At 30.1% G+C, this 25,065-nt stretch overlaps 1 pseudogene; it reads left to right on the forward strand.

The window, feature by feature from the left end:
- The first annotated feature begins 2,599 nt into the window (after window positions 1-2,599).
- On the forward strand, window positions 2,600-2,946 carry LOC145933227 (protein GVQW3-like; annotated as a pseudogene).
- The last annotated feature ends 22,119 nt before the right edge of the window (window positions 2,947-25,065 follow it).

Genomic DNA, 25,065 nt, shown 5'->3' on the forward strand with positions numbered 1-25,065 from the left:
AAGCAGTGGTATCAACGCAGAGTACTAATGCAAATGCCGATGATATGTCAACTTTGAAGCTTCGTATCTTGGGAACGGCTTGCGTAAGAGACATCAATAGGTAGTGTTTTGAAAACGTCTCGACAAGGGCTATAAGAATATACAATAGAAAGTAGGGGGTTCCATTTAAGAAAACATCGATGACATTGACCTGACCTTCAATAGGTCACTCAAGGTCAAGTCCATATTTTTATCATCTGTCCCTCTTCAAGTCCTACAACTTTTGTCTGAAACATTTTTCCGTATCTTCCATATTTTTCGAGATATTTGCCTGAGGAGATTAAAATGGGACACCCTGTATATATATATATATATATATATATATTATATATATATGTATATACATAAAAAATAAGTATAAAATTATATATATATATATATATACAGGGTGTCCCAGAACTGGCGAAGAAGCTTTTAATGACAGATTCTTCATGAAATTCTAAGTCGAAAAGTTCTTTACAAAAATGTGATCCAATGAATAGAATTTGAATGGTGAGGCATTGAAGTTGACGTATGGGAGCGCATGAAATTCGCGCGGTCAGGAGCGTAACGGCCAAGCTCGGCACGGGTACAACTTATAACTCGTGTATCGCGCCGATGCGTGTTTATCGTTACTCTATAATATTCTGTTATTAATAATATGAATTAATTATTCTCATTAATAATAATATTTATCTTTATCAATTAATAATTTTGTGTACTTGACCTACTGGTTGAATATCCTTAAACTATGGGATATGCGAGATATTGATTAGACTAACTTAACAAATGACAAATTTAAAATAAATTAATAAATAACAAATTAATCATAATTTTATCAATTAATTAATTAATTACTCAAATAACTGAAATTAATAAATAATGAGTAAATAATAAATATTGAAAAATAGAAAAAAATTTGTCATTTTTTAAGTTAGTCTAATCAATATCTCGCATATCCCATAGTTTAAGGATATTCAACCAGTAGGTCAAGTACACAAAATTATTAATTGATAAAGATAAATATTATTATTAATGAGAATAATTAATTCATATTATTAATAACAGAATATTATAGAGTAACGATAAACACGCATCGGCGCGATACACGAGTTATAAGTTGTACCCGTGCCGAGCTTGGCCGTTACGCTCCTGACCGCGCGAATTTCATGCGCTCCCATACGTCAACTTCAATGCCTCACCATTCAAATTCTATTCATTGGATCACATTTTTGTAAAGAACTTTTCGACTTAGAATTTCATGAAGAATCTGTCATTAAAAGCTTCTTCGCCAGTTCTGGGACACCTTGTATATATATATATATATATATATATATATATATATATATATGTATAATCAAATACGTATTTTGCGATTTTTCATAATTTTGATTCCAAAATAATCCGTTTCCAAAATAAAAGGAGTGGACGGGTGGTCTGATACACCCTGTATATATTGTATATTATTTTATTATTTTATTTATTTGAAACATTTTTTTTAATCTGTAGTTTTTGAAATATTAGAGCATTCCGTTATGTTTTCTTTTTTTTCCCATCCTGCATGTTACATACAAATTCATGAAATACTCATCTAATCTTTAATTTTCACGTATCACTTCATATGTAATCTTGCATGCATTCTTGAATTTATATTAATGTACAATATAATATATATTATAATTTGTGGTTTTGCAGAAATTGTTATTCGAGATATATCAACCTGACAAAATATGGATGTCATACGAAAAAAGTGTATGGTTGAAATTTATGCATCATCACGTACGAAATATTTTCCTTTAGCGTTAATACATATCGGTGCTGCAGGTTTAACGAGTCTTTCGCCAATGCTGACTGATAAATATTTACCGCTTACTGTCGTGTATTCTTTTTCGATATCCAAACCTTGGATTTATTACGCGGTTTATATTTATCAGGTACTTACAATCACACACTCATCAGTTACGATAATCCTCGATCTAATGATAATCTCTACAATGTGGCATGCTACCTTCAAATTCTATTTACTGGGTATTCAAATGCATTCTGTATTTACTATTAATAAACTCCGAGCCTCCATCATGATATATCAAAATACATTAAAGTAAGTTAACATTATTTTATAATGTATTTTTAACATTTTATTGTATCGTAAGAATTGTAAATGTACAGAGTGTGTTATTTCAATATATATATATAACTAACATAAAAGAATAAATGAAAAAAGTGAGATTTGAAAGAAAATATATACGAGGGTGGTTTGAAAAGTCCGTGCAAAGTCAGAGAGATGGCACCACTGGTGCGTATCGGGGTTATTTTTAGTTAGTAGCATCTCTTGGAAGAACACACACCAAGTTTCAGCCAGATGGGTCTATTTCTCTGTGTTTGGCGTTCGTTTGAATCGAGAAAGTCGAGTGATTTCCAAAAAATGGATGAAAGAGAATTTCGTGTGTTGATAAAACATTACTTTATGAAAGGCAAATCGCCTCAGAAGACTAAAGAGAAGCTTGATAAATATTATGGTGAATCTGCACCTTCGATTAGAACAGTTTATAAGTGGTTTCAAAATTTTCGGAGTGGCCATATGAGCACAAGTGATGCTGAACGTTCTGGACGCCCTATTGAGGTCACTACTCCAGAAATCATTGATAAAATCCATGACATGATGATGGATGATAGAAGAGTGAAGGTGCGCGAGATTGCTAGTGCTGTGGGCATCTCGAGTGAACGGGTACATAATATTTTGCATCAACATTTGGGCATGAAAAAGCTATCCGCAAGATGGGTGCTGCGATTGCTCACAGTTGACCAAAAACGAAATCGTGTGAGGTGTTCCAAGGACGGTTTGCAGCTGTTTCAGCGGAATCCACAGGACTTTAAGCGTCATTTCGTCACTGTGGACGAAACATGGATACACCACTACACGCCTGAGACCAAGGAACAGTCCAAATAATGGGTTGCCAGCGGGGAGTCTGCACCAAAGAAGGCGAAGACCGTTCTTTCGGTTGGGAAAGTTATGGAGACTGTCTTTTGGGATTCGCAAGGAATAATCCTCATCGACTATTTGGAAAAGGGCAAAACTATTACAGGTGCATATTATTCATCGTTATTGGACCGTTTGAAAACCGAGCTGCAAGAAAAACGTCCACGATTGGCCCACAAAAAAGTCCTTTTCCATCACGACAACGCACCAGCTCACTCATCTGTAGTTGTAGCCGCAAAATTGATGGAATTAAGGTTCCAACTCGTTCCGCATCCCCCCTATTCTCCAGATTTGGCTCCCTCGGACTACTACTTGTTCCCCAATATGAAGAAGTGGCTGGGGGGAAAGAGATTTTATTCAAACGAGGAGGTGATTGCGGAAACGAATGCCTATTTTGCAGAGTTGGACCAATCTTATTATTTGGAAGGGAACAACAAACTGGAGCAGCGTTGGACGAAGTGTATAAGCCTAAAAGGAGACTACGTTGAAAAATAAAAAGGTTTATCCCAAAAAATTAAGTAGTTTTCATTTTTGCACGGACTTTTCAAACCACCCTCGTATTACAATAAACATAATTATCTAAATAAGAACATTATAGTAAAAAAATATAAAATTCTCCAAAGATTCTTATAATAAAAATTGTTTAATCAAAATTTCAACAATTTTGGAATATAAATTTTTGTTACACTGATTCTTATTGCCAAATTTTATTATTATTAATATATATACAGCCATTGACAAAATTATTAGGCACTCTTACATTTTCTGAATTTTTTGGAACTGAATGTGCGTAAGCTTTCTATTTACGTGTTGTTTTCATGCTACTGATCTTGTGAAAAGTTCAAGCAATTGAGGTACAAGGTACAAGTTTTTTAGAGAAGTGACAATATTTATAAAATTGTTCAGTTTGCATTTCGACATCGATTAACACAGATGTGATCATTCTTATTTCAAGCAATTTCTAGGCAATTCTTTGTCTATTTATTGTTTATAAATTGTCCGAGGTTTCTATACAGGGTGTCCGGTAATAGTCACGCCAACCGTCGTGTGCAGATTCCTGGGATCATTTGGAGACGATTTTTCCTCAGCGAAAATGTCGAGGGAGGTCATTATTTTTTGCATGTTTTCAATTTTTGCCATCATGTATCTTTGTAACTAAGCCTTAAATTAAAATTCTATTAAAGTAAACTCTACCTAAATTTAACTGAAGAATGTGAATTTATTATTATTTTATTTCCACAAGGCTTAGGTTGCGAAAAACCCTTTATTTTCAATCGCTTATAACTCGAAAATTATTGGTGTCTCGACATTTTTGCTGAGGAAAAATCGTCTCCAAATGATCCCAGGAATCTGCACACGACGGTTGGCGTGACTATTACCGGACACCCTGTATATGCCTAAAACATGCGAGTTGAATGAAGGAAAACGAGCTCAGCTTCTTGTGTTGCACTCCAAAGGACTATCTCAAGTGCAGTTTTTTTCCTCTTTTAGATCTGAATTTAAGTTGCTCAATCTCATTGTTTCTTATATTTTTTTTTGCTATTTGCACTTGAGATATACCTCAATTGCTTAAACTTCTCACAAGGTCAGTAGCATGAAAACAACACGTAAATAGAAAGCTTACATACATTCAACTCCAAGAAATTCAAAAAATGCAAGGGTGCCTAATAATTTTGTCAATGGCTGTATACATATGTACATATATACCGGGTGAGGCAATAATTATTAGCACCTTAAATAGCTTTATAAATATTGATTTTAGACCAAAATGTTTCAAACAAAAGTTGTAGGGTTTCGATGGAGACATAACATCGTAATCAAGAATTGCCCTTGAGTGGCGTTTTTCAAGGTCATTTGAAGGTCATTTATGTTTTTTTAAATGGAATTATCTAAATTTAAGTTGTAGGGTTTCGAGAGGGACATAACATCGTAATCAAGAATTACCCTTGAGTGACGTTTTTCAAGGTCATTTATGTTTTTTTAAATGGAATTATCTAAATTTTTTTATATAAATCGATTCCCCGCAATATTCACTATAAAAAGTTATAAGGGCAACATGGCCAAAAAATGAATAATTTACCAGATATTTTATAAATTAATGCAAGCATGTCAAACACGCGGCCCGCGGGCCGCATGCAGTTCGCCAACAAAAAGATTGCGACCCACCGAGACTTTTTGAAAATCTTTCGAAAAAAATATTAATTAATTATTTTTAAGTAAATAATATATTAAATTGTAATTTTTTTATTTTTTAATAGTTTCTATTTTTATTTTTTATAAAAAAAGTCGTAAAATATTTTTAACTTATAAAGTAACATAAGATGTAAAAAAGACTATGTAGGTATAATATTGAAACATTGAATATAATAATTTTAATAATCGTATTTTATTTATTTTTGAATATTGAAAACATGTGGCCCTCAGTTTAATATAAAATAGATCATGTGGTCAGTAATGCAAAACGAGTTTGACATGTCTGCTTTAATGTTACATAATTTTACATAAACTATAAAATATCTTGTAAAATATTCATTTTTCGTCGATCTTATCTCAATTCTTTTATGCACAAAATTAGAAAAAAATCAATTGGTGTCAAGAAAATACATTGTTGTCTTTAAGAAAAAATATGTATGTAGCTGCTAGTTGCAAATTACCTACATACATCTTCATTGTATATTTTTACCCATAATACTCATACATACATATGTAGAATACGAATATTTTCGAAGAGTTGAAAAGATGTTTATTAACACAGAAAAGATTATACAAATAAAATACGTGTTATCGCTCGGATGCTCGGAAAGATTCTGTCGCTAAGGACCGCGAATAATAACAAAAACGACACACGCATTATGTACGCATCTTCGCGTAGTAATTAAAAGAAAACCTTAACTATATCATACATGCCGACTATGAATAAAGGTGAATATACAAATATTCATCCTACACTCGGCCATTCTGCTTTAACATTCGCCCCGAATGTTTTCGTCCATGTCTTCATTTTCTGATGAATCCTCATTAGTTTCTTGTATCCATAGTTTCATAAAGTCTGCTGACGTAGATGTTTGTTGAGGACCTTCTCCTTCAGCAACTTTTTGCACTAAATATCGTTGATTGCGCAAGACTCGAATAACTTCATAAGGACCAAAATATTTTTGAGCTATTTTTAATCCTGGACCCTGTTGAGTGCGTTTAATAGCAACCAGATTGCCTTCGTGATAATCTGTTGCTTTTCGTCTTTTCTTGTCAAAAGTTCGCTTGTTCTCACGTTGAATTTTAGATATATTTTCACTTGCTTGAGCTCGAAGTTCATCTCGTTTATCTTGAAAAAAAGCAATCCATTCTTTTTCAAGCCAATCTCGAATATCTGGAATTCTTAATACGTGGATGTATTCCGAACAGAAGATTAAATGGCGATGTGCCTATACTCCGATGTGTGGTTGAATTTAAACATTGCTGAGCTATCTCCACGTATTTGTACCATTCATTAGGTTTAGGAGCGGTCAACTTAGTTAAAAGTGATATAAGTGTTCGATTAAGACGTTCAATCTGACCATTTCCTCTAGGAATTCCCGTTGTAATTAAAGAGTGCTCTATATTTTCTTCTCGGCAATACTTTTTGAACTCGTCTGATGTGAAAGCTGTCCCTCTGTCTGAAATAATTCTTCGGGGATTACAGAAAATCGCAGCCTGTTTCTTAAGTCGTATTAAAACTTCTGTCGTGCTTGTAGATTTGGTGGCGTACAGCCACGTAAACTTTGAAAAAGCGTCGATTACTGCAAATATATATCGATATGATTTCTTTGTCGAGGGTAACGGTCCAAGGTGATCGATATGTAGTGTATCCAGGGGAATACTTCCTTTTTCGATTGGATTTAATAAACATTCTTGTTTTCCGTGTTTTTTCTCTGCTAAAATACATGCAACACAATTTTGCACAACTCTCTCAACTCGTTGTCGTAAATTTGGGATCCAGTAATCAGTTCGAATAAGAGCTTCAGTTTTTCCAACGAAGAAATGTCCGCATTCATGAGCTCGTCGTATGATTTGTGTTTGCATTTTCTTTGGTACCACAAGTTGTATATCACCACCTGATTCTCTGTAAACTAAATTGCCTCGTATTATATAATCTTGAGTTTTATTCTGTAGAATTAAATCTCGAAGTTTCATCACACTGTCATCTTTTTCTTGAGCTTTTCGTAGACGAGCTGTTAATCCAGCTTCAGATTTATCAATCAGCAAACATGTTGGAAGCGGGTTTCGACTGAGCGCATCCACATGCAGCATATTCTTTCCTGATCGATGTTCTATACGATAGTTATATTCCTCTAAAAGTAACGCCCAACGCGCAACACGTATACAAAGATCTTTTTTGCCCATAGTGAGCGCAAACGCACGACAATCAGTAACGATCGAAAATGCGATACCTAATAAGTAAACGCGAAACCGTTTCAACGCCTTTATTATAGCTAAAACCTCCAATTCATAACTAACATACTTAGACTCGGCAGGAGTTGTTTTTCCACTATAATAATAAACAGGATGAAAATATCGATCTTCGGTATTACGCTGAAGTAAAATTGCACCATAGCCTAACGCAGAAGCGTCTGTATGCAATTCTGTGTCTGCGCCGATTCGATATAAATTAAGTACTGGCTTTTCACTTAACATGACTTTAAGTCATTTAAACGCGTTTCTTTCAACCGTTCCAAAATTAAATTTAATATTTGAATGCAAAAGGTTTGACAATGGTCGTGCAATTGTAGAATATCCAGGAATAAATTTACGAAAGTATCCAGTTAACCCGAGAAAACTCTGTATTTGTTTAGTATTTGTGGGTTCTGGAAATCGTCGGGCCGCCTCAGTTTTACGATCTGAAGGACGAACGCAACCATTATTAATCACGTGACCAAGGAATTCAACTGTGGTTTGCAAGAAATAGCATTTCTTCCAATTAATTATTAGACCTGCTTCACTTGCCGTTATTAATACTTTTTTAAGATTTTTAATACCACTCCCAATATCATCAGATGGAATAATCAAGTCGTCCATGTATACTAAAATTACTTTTTCTCGAATAAGATCTCTAAACACCGTATTCACTGAAATACTGCTGGTGAGTTACAGAGGCCAAAAGGAACTCGTTTAAACTCATAATGGCCGTCTGGCACAATAAATGCTGTATATTTTTGACTTGATTCTTCCATCCGAACATGAAAAAAACCATTTTTCATATCTAACGTACTGAAAATACGTGCGCTTTGTAGCAAATACAGTTGATCCTCAATCAGTGGTAATGGGTATCTATCTTTAATGATTTTTTTGTTTAACAACCTATAATCTACGCATAATCTAAATGAATCGTCCTTTTTTTGCACAAGAACTATTGGACTCGCATAATCAGAAGTAGATGGTTGAGCAATTCCACTCGCAATCCATTCGTCAATTTGAGCATTAACTATTTCTTTTTCAACTATCGATAAACGTCTCGCGGATTGATACACAGGTTCTTCATCTTTAAGTATGAGTTTCATTTTTACATCTGATTCGTGAATCTTATTCGGCTTATAATTATTAGTGAGATTCTCTATTTCTTTTCGCTGTTTGGAATCTTTAATATGTGAAATATCCACTCGATTTATTTCACATGTTTCATCATGAATTACATCAATCTTTAAAATTTCTGGTACAATATCTTTGCATTTTACAACATCGCACGCTATCTCCGATAATGGACGGATAGTTATTTCGCCCCCCTTAAGATTAACATCAGTCATATTCAGAAAATTCGTTCCGATTAATAATTTATGTCGAAGCATAGTATTCGAAACTACTTGAACATTAATTGAGTACAAATGTCCGTCTACAGCGATTTCGGCCTGAAATTCTCCTAACGTCATATTATCGCTTGATCCCACACCATCGAATCGTAATTCATTAAATTGTAACTGCGGAGAACCTAATTTAATGTACTCGTCTGCGCGAATTAAACTAAAATCGCTACCCGAATCTATTAACGCTTCGATTTCGTGACCATTGAGTAAAACTTTTTTAAGACATTTACGATTTGAAATTCCCGATATAACGTAACTCTCTTTATTCGTTTTAGATTTTTTAGCACATTTTAACGCAATATGTCCACGCTCTCCACATTTGAAACATTTAGTACCCTGATCTTTAGTCGGACAATTCGTACTTACGTGATCACGCTCGCCACAATTATAACAACGTATCGTCCCTGATTTCTTATTTTCGTTACTGTTGATAGCTTCTTTTCGCTCACCTTTGTTTTGCTCGTTACCTCGCTTATCAGATTTCGTCGAATTCACTGCACCGGATGTGTTTTTATCTCGTAGAGTCACCTTCTCGAACGCCTCTAGAAGTCCATCAGCTGTTGCAAATCGTTGAATGCGTGCCTGATTCCGAAGTGCCTCGTCTGGAATGCCGTCGATTACATATTCAAGTATTTCATCGTCATTGATCGGTACTCGATTTCCAAAAATAAGTTTTTCGTGGAAGTATTCATGGAACGTTTCTTCTTTCTTCCACATTCGTTCTTCAAATTTCTTACGTATTACTATTTTGCTCTGCCGACGATAAAACATAGCTCTCAATTCGTCTAGAAGCTGATCAAACGTCATCGCAATATATTCAGGCTTGGAATGCAACCATTCAAGTGCTTTTCCTTTAAGTCGCATGCCAATAAGTATTTTGGCGATGTCATCTTCTAATTTATACGTCGATTTAAGTAACTTGATTTGCTTCTCCCAAACTTCAAAAGATTTGCCATTAAAGTTATTAAGCAAATCCGCTATTGCCGTTATATTTGTCCGTGACTGGGTTAGAACATTGCCACCACCATAGTTTGTTGTCATGTTATTATTACCATGATCACCGTCGTTATTGACTCTCAATTGCTCACCCTCAATCGATGCGATGCTATGCGCTGAACGCCGTCGCCGTTCGCCTCCTCCTGCTTGCTCGGTCTGCAATCTCATTTGCATCACTTCTATTTCAAGCCGCGCTATTGCTAACTCTCGTTCTGCTAATTCTTTTTCTCTTTTATGAAGATTGATCTTCCGCTGTTGTAGATTCGTTGCCGGTTGCACGTTCGATGCACCAGCTTGCTCGGAATCTTCGATATCGATATTTCTGCTCTGATCGATGTCCATCCACACTCCCGATGGATCCGCGTCCATCATTCGCGAAATCAATTCGGCTTTTGTACCCGAACTGGATAACCCGCGTGCTGAAAGTATCTCCTTCAATTCAACAACCGTGAATTTATTCATGGCACTTATTCAACGTCACAATTTGTACTGCACAAATTATATTTTACTCAGTCCTCTCGTACGCACTGTCTCTCAGTTTGTCACAGAAATTTCACTTTGATCTCTCACACTTCTTCGTCGTTGTGAAATGAGACTGTCGAATTTCTTCACACGTATTCTTTGGTCTCTCACACTTTTCGTCGTTGCGTGAAATGAGACCGTCGAATCTCTTCATACGTATTCACAATCAATCGCGTCTTCGAATATTTCGTGATTATCCCGGCTGAGCCCCCAAATGTAGAATACGAATATTTTCGAAGAGTTGAAAAGATGTTTATTAACACAGAAAAGAACGTTAATACAAATAAAATACGTGTTATCGCTCGAATGCTCGGAAAGATTCTGTCGCTAAGGACCGCGAATAATAACAAAAACGACACACGCATTATGTACGCATCTTCGCGTAGTAATTAAAAGAAAACCTTAACTATACATACATGCCGACTATGAATAAAGGTGAATATACAAATATTCATCCTACACATATGATAGAGGAGTTCAAAGCAAAGTTCAGAACTTATAACACAAAATCATGAACAAAATTAAAGGCAAAAAAAAAGAACGATAAAAAGTACTTATGCATATCAAATGAAACGTTTATAAAAGATTTTCGACATGACGTTTTATCAGTATGTTTTGGTTTTTGTCATTCCTCGTAAATAAGATATATCAACCACTAATTTTATTTTATTTTTATTTTTATTTTATTTTAATCCATTTTCATGTCGTTTTTCCTAGGAACTTGCTAAGTTGTCTTTCAGCAGTGTTTATTTTCCTTGAAGTGATTACCTCAATAAAAATAAATACATAAAATCACTTCAATAAAAACAAACATGCTTTGAAGGACTTCTTAATAAATCTAGAGAATAAAATAGGTATAAACATGAAGAGATTAATATCGATAAACCTGTCAATTGTACAAGATGTATTCATTTGGAGAACAAGTTGACATGCTCCTCATTTACGGGGGGAATGTAAAAAAAATTCAGTGCAAGCGAAAAATTTATACGCTGAACAATATCCTAATCGCGTTCAACCTTCGCGTCAAACATTTAAAAATGTGTACGATAAACTCACACAAACCGGTAGTTTAAATACCCGTAAAAGCGAACGTGAAAAGCGAATTACTCATGAAGAAAATGAAATTGGAATTCTTGCAATGATAGCTCAAAATCCTTACGTAAATTCGCGACAAATTGAACGAGAATCTAATGTTAGTCAGAGGAGCGTGCTCCGTATCTTGCATCGTCACAAACTTCATCCATACCATCTCAACCTTCACCAAGGATTACATGGAATGGATTTTGTGTTGAATTTTGTCTATGGGCTCAACATCAGATTCGAAATAATGACCCTTTCTTTGATACCATATTATTTACTGATGAGGCAACATTTACTAATCACGGAAATATTAATTTGCATAACATGCATTTCTGGGCAGTACAAAATTCTCAATGGTTGCGGCAGGTCGAACACCAGAGACAATAATCTTTGAATGTATGGTGCGTCATAGGTGACAAAATTATTGGTCCTCATTTTTTCGATGGACATCTAAATGGCAACAGCTATGTTAATTTTCTTGAGCATACATTGGATCTTTTGTTAGAAGACTTGCCTTTAATCACACGACAAATAATGTGGTATCAGCACGATGGATGTCCAGCTTATTTTTCATTGGTTGTGAGAAATAAATTCAATGAAAAATTTGGAAATCGCTGGATTGGACGTGGAGGTTGTGTAGTGTGGCCAGCTCGTTCACCCGACTTGACACCTTTAAATTTTTTTCTATGGGGAACTCTAAAGGACATGGTCTACAAAAAAGAACCAACTACACTTCAAGACATGCAACAACGGATTATTGCAGCCTGTGCGTCAATAAATCCTGACATTATTAAAAAAGCAAGCCAATCAGTGATTGGAAGAATCCAACGTTGTATTGATAATGATGGTCATCACTTCGAACATCTTTTATAAATATTTTATTTAATATGAATTTGTACTTTTTATCATTCCATTTAATATGAATTTGTACTTTTTATCATTTTATTTGATATGCATTTGTATTTTTTATCAGTTGATATGCATATGTACTTTTTATCGTTCTTTTTTTTTTGCTTTTAATTTTGTTCAAAGATCTTGTGTTATAAGTTCTGAACTTGCTTTGAAATCCTCTATCATATGTATGTATGAATATTATGGGTAAAAATATACAATGAAGATATATGTGGGTAATTTGCAACTAGCAGCTACATACATATTTTTTCTTAAAGACGACAATGTATTTTCTTGACACTAATTGATTTTTTTCTTATTTTGTGCATAAAAGAATTGAGATAAGATCGACGAAAAATGAATATTTTACAAGATATTTTATAGTTTATGTAAAATTATGTAACATTAAAGCAGACATGTCATACTCGTTTTGCATTACGGACCACATGATCTATTTTATATTAAATTAAGGGCCACATGTTTTCAATGTTCAAAAATAAATAAAATACGATTTTTAAAATTATTATATTCAATGTTTCAATATTATACCTACATAGTCTTTTTTACATCTTATGTTACTTTATAAGTTAAAAATATTTTACGACTTTTTTTATAAAAAATAAAAATAGAAACTATTAAAAAATAAAAAAATTACAATTTAATATATTATTTACTTAAAAATAATTAATAAATATTTTTTTCGAAACATTTTCAGAAAGTCTCGGTGGGTCGCAGTCTTTTTGTTGGCGAACTGCATGCGGGCCGCGTGTTTGACATGCTTGCATTAATTTATAAAATATCTGGTAAACTATTCATTTTTTGGCCATGTTGCCCTTATAACTTTTTATAGTGAATATTGCGGGGAATCGATTTATATAAAAAAATTTAGATATTTCCATTTAAAAAAACATAAATAATCTTCAAATGACCTTGAAAAACGTCACTCAAGGGCAATTCTTGATTACGATGTTATGTCCCTCTCGAAACCCTACAACTTTTGTTTGAAACATTTTTGTCTAAAATCAATATTTATAAAACTATTTAAGGTGCTAATAATTATTGCCTCACCCGGTATAATCTAACATATTTTTTATATGTGAAAATGTAAAATATATTTTAAACAATACACACTCTTTTTCTTGAGATGTAATACACACTCTTTTTAATACTTTTATTTAAGGAATAATAGATAAAATAAATTTGTAATTATTTTCGCGCAAGTGCGCGTAATTAAAAAATTATAAACAATTTAATATATATAAAAGTGTATTTTGTGTAATAATCTTGAAATTACAAATTTTGAAAATTGCAACTCTCGTTAAAGCATTTTATTAATTTTATTATGTCATATTAAATAATTTTTTCTTATCCATTTTAAAAGCGATAGTAATATTTTAGATAGTCAATTTAGCTAAAATATCATAATGTAGTGTCTATTAATTTTATATATTAATATTATAAGTTAAAAATTAAAGTATTATTATTATTATTATACATAAATTACATTATTTTACAATTCTTTAATTTAGTTACGTACGGGAACTTGATTGTTTTGCTTGTTATATACTTCTCAAATTGACGATTGTTGCTTCTATATACGTAATTGCTTGCGGTCTGTTGATTCTAAATGTAAGTATTCAATATGCTTTCAAATTTCTTATGAATTATCCTATCGTAAATAAATAAAAATAAATAAATAACAATACAAATAATAGCAACTATAATATTTTATTTTTTTTTTAAATTATTTATAATATTATACATAATATTATCATTATTTTAATTGGTAACTATTTAATAAAGACATTTGTTCGATGATCTTTCATGTATATTCGAGATTTTGACCTTGGAAAAACTACACTGTATTAAATCAAATTAAGTTATATTTAAAAATTTTTTTGTATACAAACTTAATTTAAAACAAATTAAATTAAATTATGTTTAGAGTGTGCAAATTTGATGTACAAATTCGATTTAAAACAAAGTTAATTATCTTCACCTTTACAATATATTTAAAGATCATTGGTGAAGGGCTTTTTATTATAAATTATTATCTTTCGATCTATTTTTTTACAAGTAATTATTGTATTTAGAAATTTTAATTTCCAAATTGATTTCTCAAATAATATATATACATATGTATATACATATTGTACATATATATACATATACAGCCATTGACAAAATTATTAGGCACCCTTGCATTTTCTAATTTCTTGGAATTGAATGAGAAAAATATTGGTCCGAAAGTCACTGAATCGGCACAATTATTTAATTCCAACGAAAACTTAATTTTCGTTGGAATCAACGCACCGAAATCCGCGTACGTGCTCCTATAGCCTATGTAATACTCAATTTATATTTAATATAGAAGGAGCCTTTAAATTCTTAATGTAAACTGATTAATATTCTTATTGAACTTTCAAAGATATAATCGACAGAGTCTACCAAAAAGTTTGAAAAGTCCAGTTAATTATCATTTTTAATTTTAAACGTAATATACATACATATACATACATTGCATAATTAAAGTGTTTTTTTTTGCATTTGTCCTATAATTTATATTTTTATTACAAAATGTATAAATTGTAATCTCTAGCATATCATTATAATTAATATTAATTACTGTTATTAGTACGTGTAAATTACAGAAAGCATCTATAGTGGAGCTAAGTTTGTCTCTGTTGATCACTTCTATTTCAATTTGGAGACTCTTCGTTTGCTGCTGGTCGGCAGAAGCAATAACCAATATGGTTAATATTTTAATATATAATATATATATATATATATTATAAATTATATTAATAACAAATAATATATTCATATTTTTGATAATGTATTAATTAAATATGATACATTAAACAATTAATATTTCAAAAGGCGCAATCTACATGCTCTCTCTTAAATATAAGTACATATTTAATTTTACAATTAAATTAAAAAAATAAATATTTATTAATTTTGTATCAACCTATTTAATTTGAAAATAGCAAGAACGCTGACAAATTTTTATACCTTTTCTTACTAGAGTTATAATATTTCCTGGCAAATTTATGATTCTCCATGGATAAATGCATCACAAAATGTACGTCGAACGATCTTTATGGTCATTCAAAGGTGTCAGAAACCAGTTGTAGTTAGCGGCACTCATTTTATACCTATTGTTTCAATGAGATTTTGCGGAACGGTAGATATATTAATATCCATTGTAATATTCACTTATTAAAATATATTCGTAAAATTATTGCTTTTTTTATTTTTTAGGTTGTTTGTGCTACATTCTCATATTTCATGGCATTGCGAACGATATTGGACGTATACTAGATTGGTAACATTTTATACATAGTTTTTTGATAGTGCGTAATTATCTTCAACATATTTGTAACAGTACTTTTGTAAAAAAGATTAAATTCTTATAAAATTGATTTTTTTGATTATTTTAATGATTAAAGAAGTCATAATAAATAATTAAATATATATTAAATAAAAAGTTCGAAAGTTTAAACATATTAAAATAATATATATATATATATATACAGGGTGTCCGGTAATAGTCGCATCAACCGTCGTGTGCAGGTAGAGCTAGTTAAACCGAGTAGAAAAGTCCTCTACCATTTTGCGATATTCTCAATAATAAGAGAGATATTAATTAATAAAGATCAGCCAATTCGCGTGACGACGGCGAGAAGAGACAGCCCAGTTTTATGTCGTTACTAAGCATGCGGCGAAAAGAAACAGTATAATGTTACACGGTTGCTAAGCGCGCGATGAAGCGGGGAGGAGCGCTTTACAAAAGACAGTAACTCCATACGAGTAGCGCTAACTTTGGACCCCCGAGTGGGCTGTCTCTTTTCGCCGCACGCTTATCATCGCGCGAATTGGCTGATTTTCTTTAATTTATTTCTCTCTTATTATTGAGAATATCGCAAAATGGTAGAGGACTTTTCTACTCGGTTTAACTAGCTCTACCTGCACACGACGGTTGATGCGACTATTACCGGACACCCTGTATATATACAGGGTGTCCCAGAATGATGGGGACTAAATTCGTGTGCAGATTCCTGGGATCATTTGGAGACGATTTTTCCTCAGCAAAAATGTCGAGACACCAATAATTTTCGAGTTATAAGCGATTGAAAATAAAGAGTTTTTCGCAAACTAAGCCTTGTGGAAATAAAATAATAATAAATTCACATTCTTTAGTTAATTTGAGGTAGAGTTTACTTTAATAGAATTTTAATTTAAGGCTTGTTAGTTACAAAGATACATGATGGCAAAAATTGGAAACATGCAAAAAATAATGACCTTCCTCGACATTTTCGGTGAGGAAAAATCGTCTCCAAATAATCCCAGGAATCTGCACACGAATTTAGTCCCCATCATTTTGGGACACCCTGTATATATATATATTTTTTTTAATTAGCGTAAATTATATACTAGTTAAAAATACTGTTTTATATTATTTATAAAATAAAGTTATTTTAATCTACAAAAATAATAATATTAAAAAAATTGAGCCCATTAAAATTAAATTTTTTAAAATTAATAAATTAAAATTAATAAATTTAATTTAAATTTATATAATTTGAATTAATAAATTTAATTTAAATTTATATAATTTAAATTAATAAATTTAATTTAAATTTATATAATTTAAATTAATAAATTAATAAATTTAAAATAATACCAAATTAAATCATATTAAATAATGCATTGCTATTTTTTGAAAACCACTATCGTATTCTAGATGGAGGCATTTTTGAAATTTCAAGATTATCATTATACTATTTTTAAACAAAACTACCATAATTTTGTTACTTGAATCAATTTCTCATAACATTTAGCGTAAAAAATTGTTAGAGTGGAATAGTCGAAAAATGAATGGTTTACAAAAGATATTTTATTCTCACACATTCTGATACATTTTAACAAAATATAGGTATATGAAAATACTCCTAATATGTTCATTTTCGATTATCTTATCTTAATAATTTTCTGCACAGATGAATAATGAAATTAATCAATTATGATGTAAGAAAAACATGCTTTTATAATTTTAAAATTGTAGTTTCCAAGTGCTTCCTTTTTTAAAAAATAACTATGTGTAGGAATAAAAGCGCCCGATCCCTTTCCGATCCCTTTATTGCTCCGCGATATCACAGTATATACAGTAGCGCAACTCTGTGTCGGCACCTTTGATGTATATGATGCTCAAAATGGAGTGCGCATGCGCCAAGTCAGCGAGTACATGCAGTACCGCCATCTAAACTTTTTTCTCACTCTTCCTCCCACGCTTTATTTTTTCTCTTTTTTGTATATGTACATATTTTTAATTATATTTAATAATTTAATAATGAAATTTTTGAAAACATTCTAATGCAATTTATTAAATAAAATAAATATATATTTTTCAATAAAATATACCATATTTTATAATAAATATTGGAATATTTCATTATTATGAATATATAATAAATGAATAAATATTAAATTGAATATGAATATTATATAAATAAATATAATGAATGAATAATAATATAATGAATGTAATAAATATATTTTATTATTATGAATATTTTATTTTACAATAAAAATATGAAAATACGTACATTAAATTACAAGTAAATTACAACTAATAAAAAATTTCCAATTTATTAATTAATCTATTAACATTGTAAATCCAAATTAATACAAACATTTTGATTATTAAGATTAATTTTGAGTATAAGGATACATTAAATAAATTAAAATAAATTTAAGTACAATTTAAAATATTGTAAATATAAATTATTTATTTTTTAATATTTAAAAACGCCCTAGCAATATATTTGAAACACAAAGCTAAGATCAAAGTGCTTCCTACGAGAAAATAAAAAAAATCTATATAAATATATATAGGTTAACCATTTCCTCTAAGGATAATATGCTTCATTCAGCTTTCCACTTTTTTTTCACTACCCATACAGCACAGAAAGATTATAAAAAGATTGCAGAAATATCTCATTGCAAGATTGCAATATTGCATATTAGTTGCATAATGTAGATGCAATATCGATGCAATATTACAGCAACGTCAAAATGTCCGCCTTTAGCAATATTGTGCTGTAACATCGCAGCAATGTTGCAGCGCAATGTATCTGCAACAATGGATAAAAATATTTTTCTTATTATTGTTTAATATTTTGTGGCATATATTACTATAATTATTATTAATTTTTGTTTTGAATAAATAAAAACAAATTTTATATACAATATATATATTTTATTGGGAATAAAATAAAATTATTACAAATTTAATCATTATACAAATACATATATTGACATATATAATTATTTTATTAGAAAAAAAATTATTAGAATTAGAAAATAAACTATTTTTTTGACAGCCATTTAATCATTTTTATAAAATAAACAAAAATTAAGAATTTTAATTAATTTTACCACACAGTTTTATATATAACACATACATATATGTATATAATATATAATATATATATTTTTTTATTTGGAATGCTTTTTTTATAACTTTTATATTAATTTTATATTAAATGTTAGTATATGCATATATATATATATATATATATATATATATATATATATATGGTTATACATGCGCAGGTACGTATAATGCATATATTTTGTATGCATAGGCTTTGTCGTTATAAATTATTTTTCTTCTGTTTGAGCGTTATTTTTCCTAAATATTGAAAAAGAGAAAGAAATAAAGTTATAGCGTTAATATATATAATATAATTCAATGAAATAAAAAATGTGTGTGTGTGTGTGTGTGCGTGCGTGCGTGTGTGTCTGTGTGTGTGTGTGTGTAAATATACATACATTTCTCTTTAGGTTCTCAAAGGAGCTTGAGCTAATCATTTAGAAATAGATAGTGCAAATTCGGCATCTGTCACCTGACTAAATAGCGTGTGTAATCTCACAGCTTCTGTAAAATAAGGATATCATTTTAATTATTAAATATATTTGCTAATATACAAAAGGCGATTAAATGTCTAAAATATAGTATATATCTAGTATATCTTTCATAAAAATATAAAACTTAAAAGAAAACTTACGTATAATTATTTTCGTAAGAATTAAATCTTTGAATATAAGTTTTCCTTTATTCCAGCCCAACTGAATTGCACAGCTAAAGCATTCACCATAATTTTTTTTAAAATATTGTTTATCATAATATTCATAGTATTTCCGCCGAGCGTTAAAGTATTTAGCTGAAAAAATTAATAAATTTATAAATAAATAATTCATAAATAAATAATTCATGAATAATATGAAACCAGTAATGATTGTACGTGATGAATTAAAATGCATGATCTCGTAAAAGATGTATTTTAGAAAAAAATGTTTGGGATAAAAATTTTAGGATTTAAAAAATATCTTTTTTTCTACAGATCTTATCATATTGATCTTGGATGGCGTTACCAAGATCAGGGTAAGATCATTTTGAATTTTTAAAATAGAACCACTATATTTTTTAATATAAATCGATTTCTCGCAATATTCTGTATAAAAAATTATGAGTAACATGGCCAAAAAGCGAATAGTTTATGAATATTTTATATTTATACTTATATTTAGTTTATAAATATTTAATATTTTATACTTTACTTTTTTATAATCTAACATAAACTGAAATATCTCGTAAAATATTTATTTTCTGATGGTTTTACCTTTATACTTTTATGCATAAAATAATCAGAAGAATCTATTATTCTGTGACGATCCTTCGGGAGGATATGTTGTCTGCTGTCTCGCACTTTCAATTTATTTGACTTTTTAAAAAAATGCTGTAATTGTAACTAATTTTATTTGTAAGTATGGGTATCTCTTGTAAATTGGGCTTGGTTATACTAAAAGTGTTGTGTGTCACCGACGATATGTAAAAAATTTTGTTTCAGTGTTTCACTTGAAAAGGACCACAATCATATGGTCGAAACGTCGTGAAATTTAAATAAATTTATTATTTGCTAGTTTTGGTCGATCATTTCCACTACTCCTAAAATTATTTTATATAAAATATAGTATTAGTTATAGCATAAAGTTAAATGACAAAATATAAAATTGCTTAAAATAATTGTGTTAATAACATTGCAGAATGTAATTTTGAAGATGGAAAATTACAACAAATATGCGAATCCAACAGAAAAGGATATTATACAGGAATATATAAATAAATTACAAATTCAAAAGGAGGCTATATGGAGCCACGCGTAGGGTGTAGGTACGCAAATATTAAAAACAAACTTGTTGGAAAAACAAATTTATTGAATCTAAACGTTTCGGTCCTTCCTTTGGACCTTCTTCAGTAAATTTAATACAATAAATAATAATGGGGAATCTACATACTACCGCACGTAGCGCAAAAGCCGTGAGCCCCCCCCTATCGATATCTCATTAGATAGACAAAGTGACATAATATGTCATGAGGTCCTCAAAAGTGGACTCTAATGAAGAGTATAGTGAGGAATTTCCGAAAGGGGGCTCACTCTTACTCACACACTCATCCATCGCACGTTCACACGACCGTACGCGGACGCGCCCGACGCACGAGTCAAAGTGACTAGCAAGACAAGCGAAAATTCTATTGTTACGTGCTATCAATTCTTTTTACTGTATCTGTACGTATTTCATAATATACTTATTTTCATATTCTGAGGCAATTTATTGATTTTCATTCTGTGCTATCATTATAAAACACCCCACAATAATTCAAGCTAGAAATAACTGGCTATAGAACGCGTAATTATACCACATCTCTGGTAAAACACTTGTCAGTCTTATCATTTATTAATCTTTAGGCTTGCGTATGGTGTTGAAAGGTAAGAAAATGCGAATGAGAGAAATAATTTTGAACGCCGCAATATTTCTCTCTTGAGATACTTAATATTATTGGTGCGCAATCTTACACACATTGTCTTGGAATTTCTTCACTTACTATGCTACGTTTTGCATTTTTTTCTTGTACAATTCTTAAAGTCTACAATTCGTAAAGTCGTGAGAAAACCACAAGAAGGATAGTTGCGGTTTGAACCCTCATGTGGAAGAAAATGCAATAATAGTTAATATGAGAACTGCACCGACGCTGGATAAAATTATTGCTTTTCTCAAGATGGATTTATTGTTTGCTTGTTGTTGGCCTCTACCACGAACTGCCACGAAGTTTCAGATAATTCGCGATAGAATATTTCGGTTCTTATCAGGTGTCAACGGTGCATTTATAATTATCGAACTGATATATTCGATCACTAATAATCTTGACGATGTTTTCTTGATTATGCAATTAGCTTGTTGCTTAGGTATCTTTTGTGAAGTTCCATTGCAGATATTTTTATTTACGAAACAGCACGATCGCTTACAAGTAAGAGAAACAACAATTATTATTATATATAAATATATATATATATATATATATATATGTACATATTGTACATATTTTATATTAAACGTATATTACAATAAAATAAGAAAATTATATTAATTTCCTATAAATGGATTATTACGCATATATACATACAAATATATATAAAAATATAATACACCTATATAAAATTTAAATATAAATATATATAAAATATAGATATAATAAATATATAACATATAAATATATATATATATATATATATCCAATTATTTTGATCTTGACATGTTACTGTGTAACATATGCTACAACTTTAAATAATCGTCAAAAGGTTTTTAGAGTTCGGCATCTATTATTTATTTAATAAGAACTTTGTCGATGCAGGAAGAAAAGCGCACAACAAACCTATGTTGAACTGCATAATTATAGATTTCGTTTCGTAAAAGCATCGGGTGATGTGAGATAGACTTCGCATTGTTGTGTGGAGTAGTTATAAAACTCATGTGAAACTATATAGTTATAGATTTCATTGTATACTACAATATGGGGTGAACTCCACTTTTACATGGATAGTTGCAATCTATATAATTATAGATATATCTCTACTAGTTTTTATTTTTTTTAATACTATATAATTATAGATCTCTACTAGTTTTCATGTTTTTATTTACTAAGAAATGCTTGAAAATTAAATTTTTATTTATTAATAACTTTTAAATAAATATTGAACGTCTACTGAAGTTTTTCAAAATTTATCATTATTAGGATTGTAATTTGGCAATATATATTTCAAGATCATAATCATTGGAGTAGCTTCGGCAATTCAAATAAAAATATTTATTCTTATTTTATGTACATTATATGTAATGAGATTATATATGCAATAATGTTATACATATAAAATATTCTACATATATTATATATGTACACATATTTACTATAAACGTTACTGAGGCTATTAAATTTTCATATTAATATATATCATATATTCATCGATATTAAAAATTTGTATTAAATACCATAATAGAATTTTAACTAACAAAACTATATATTATTCATATTTTTTTGTATTGATTCAAATACGATTAAGTAAATATACGATTAAGTAGAATAAATTAATTTTTATTAATTTTTATTAATAAATTACTATATAGAGGAAATGAGTGGTATAAATCACTAAATCTTATCCTAATTTAAGCGCATTTTTATTGTCTTGAGAGTCTGATGAGTCATGATCTATTAAAAGAGATAGTGTACAGAAATCATTCAAATTTATAATAGATTAGCATAAAAGTGTGCAGTGTGTTATCAATTTTCCAATTCTTTCTTAATTTTTTTTAAAAAGATTCTCTTATTAAAAAATTTTATTCTATATTTTTGACTTACAAAAGACATCATCTCCTTTTTGATTATACTACGTTGATAATGTCTAGGTACATAAGAAAATAATAATTGTATATTTTCTTCTCTTATTTAAAATTTACAGGATGTAATTTGCAAAATGGAAGATTGTTATAAACGAGCGAATGCTGAGGAAAAGGAAGTGTTTCAACAATATATTAATAAATATATATTATTGTATGGAACTACCTTGATTTTGGCTATTGCATCCTTAGTTGGCTCACTCTTAGTGCCATTCATTCGATCCCGCATGTTTCCACTAGAGATAGAATATCCATTTCGCGTTAACTATCAACCGATGACAGCAATGATCTATGTGCATCAAGCAATCGGTATGTATCAAGTCTCTTGTCAAGTAAGTGCTAATGTTTTCCTCGCTCTTCTGCTATGGTTTACGGTGGCACGTTTTGAGATTTTGTCCAACAAATTCCGTACGATCACGAACCATTCTGAGTGGAAAACGTATATACAGGAACATCAAGAAGTTTTAAGGTATTAAAAATCGAGATTAACATAAAATTGCAATGCAACTCGATTAATTTTATTTATAGTTGTATAGAAAGAAATTGAATTAAATTTTGCATTTTGTAGATTTGATCTTTCTGTTGATTATTTATTAAACTTATACAAGAGATCTCTTTTACAGTGATTATTCTAACTTTTATTGTTTCTAATAATATGAAAAATGGTAGATTATTGAATTTTCGGGAATTAAATTCATGACTTTTAATTATTGATATTTTTAATGCAATTATCTTTTACATAGAACTTTATCTCTTCATTCTGCAATACTTTAATACTTTTATAAACATTGATACATTTTTTTTATTAAAAATTTTAGTTTTTATTGAATTTTTTCTCTCCAAACTATGTTTAAAATTTTATTTTAAAAAATACATATATTTGTGCATTACAAAAAATAAAAAAATAATCTTTGATATTCCACTTTTCTATTACGCTTTTATATCACTGAAAAGAATCCAGTTTAGGACAGAAACATTTACATTTGCATATTATTATACTTAGACTCATCCTATCTATTATATAGTAAAAGTTTTATACTAATGTAAAATTTTGTTTAATGCAATTTTTTATTACAATGTTTTTTTTTTCATATAATTTAATTAACCGCAGAATTCTTATGTATTATAATAAATTGTTACAGATACGCGAAAGAAATGAGCAATTCCATTGCACATGTATTGTTATCATCATTAGGTGTTAGTACTGTAGCGTTAGTATTCGGTGGCGTTGCATTTCTCAGCGTGTGTACCTGTAAACTTTTTATTACAATTGTTAAGTAATACTATTTGATAATATTTATTTGTATATTTTATCCCACATTTTTAAATAGCGATTACCGCCATCTATAAAGATTCAAAGTGTAATTGTATGTTCTACATCATTGACAAAAGTGTTTCTATGTGCTTGGCCAGCTGATTATCTAATGAGAACAGTAAGTTTGGACGGTTAAAATATTACGTAGAATATTTTTTTATATGATACATTTGTGCATTTAAATCATTTTCAGAGTTCTAACATTGCCGAAGCAGCTTATAATTCTTTATGGTATAATCAAAGTATTGATTCACGGAAGATTATGTTGTACACTTTGCTACGATGTCAACGAAATGTAGTTATATCTGTTCCTGGGTTATTAAAAGCCTTATCGCTTCAACATTATGCCTCTGTAAGATAATGCATTGCAATGTCATTTTAATTACACAGCGCCCTTACTGCGCTCTTATTGCCATTTTTTTTCAATTTTATTTGATTTTAATATTTGCGTAATATAAACTCTTTGAATATTATACTAAAACATATATAAAAAGATTTAGTTTTAATACATATATTAATCTTTTTAATCATCTTTTAAAAAGCAAACTTTTAAAAAAATTTTATTATAATTTTCACTTGTGTTTTTATACAAAATATTACATTTTTTTCAATTACATCCGTACGAGGAA

This window comes from Prenolepis imparis, unplaced genomic scaffold, assembly GCF_030444845.1.
Source record: "Prenolepis imparis isolate NDT839.2.m4 unplaced genomic scaffold, iyPreImpa1.0 SCAF_2, whole genome shotgun sequence".
NCBI lineage: Eukaryota > Metazoa > Arthropoda > Insecta > Hymenoptera > Formicidae > Prenolepis > Prenolepis imparis.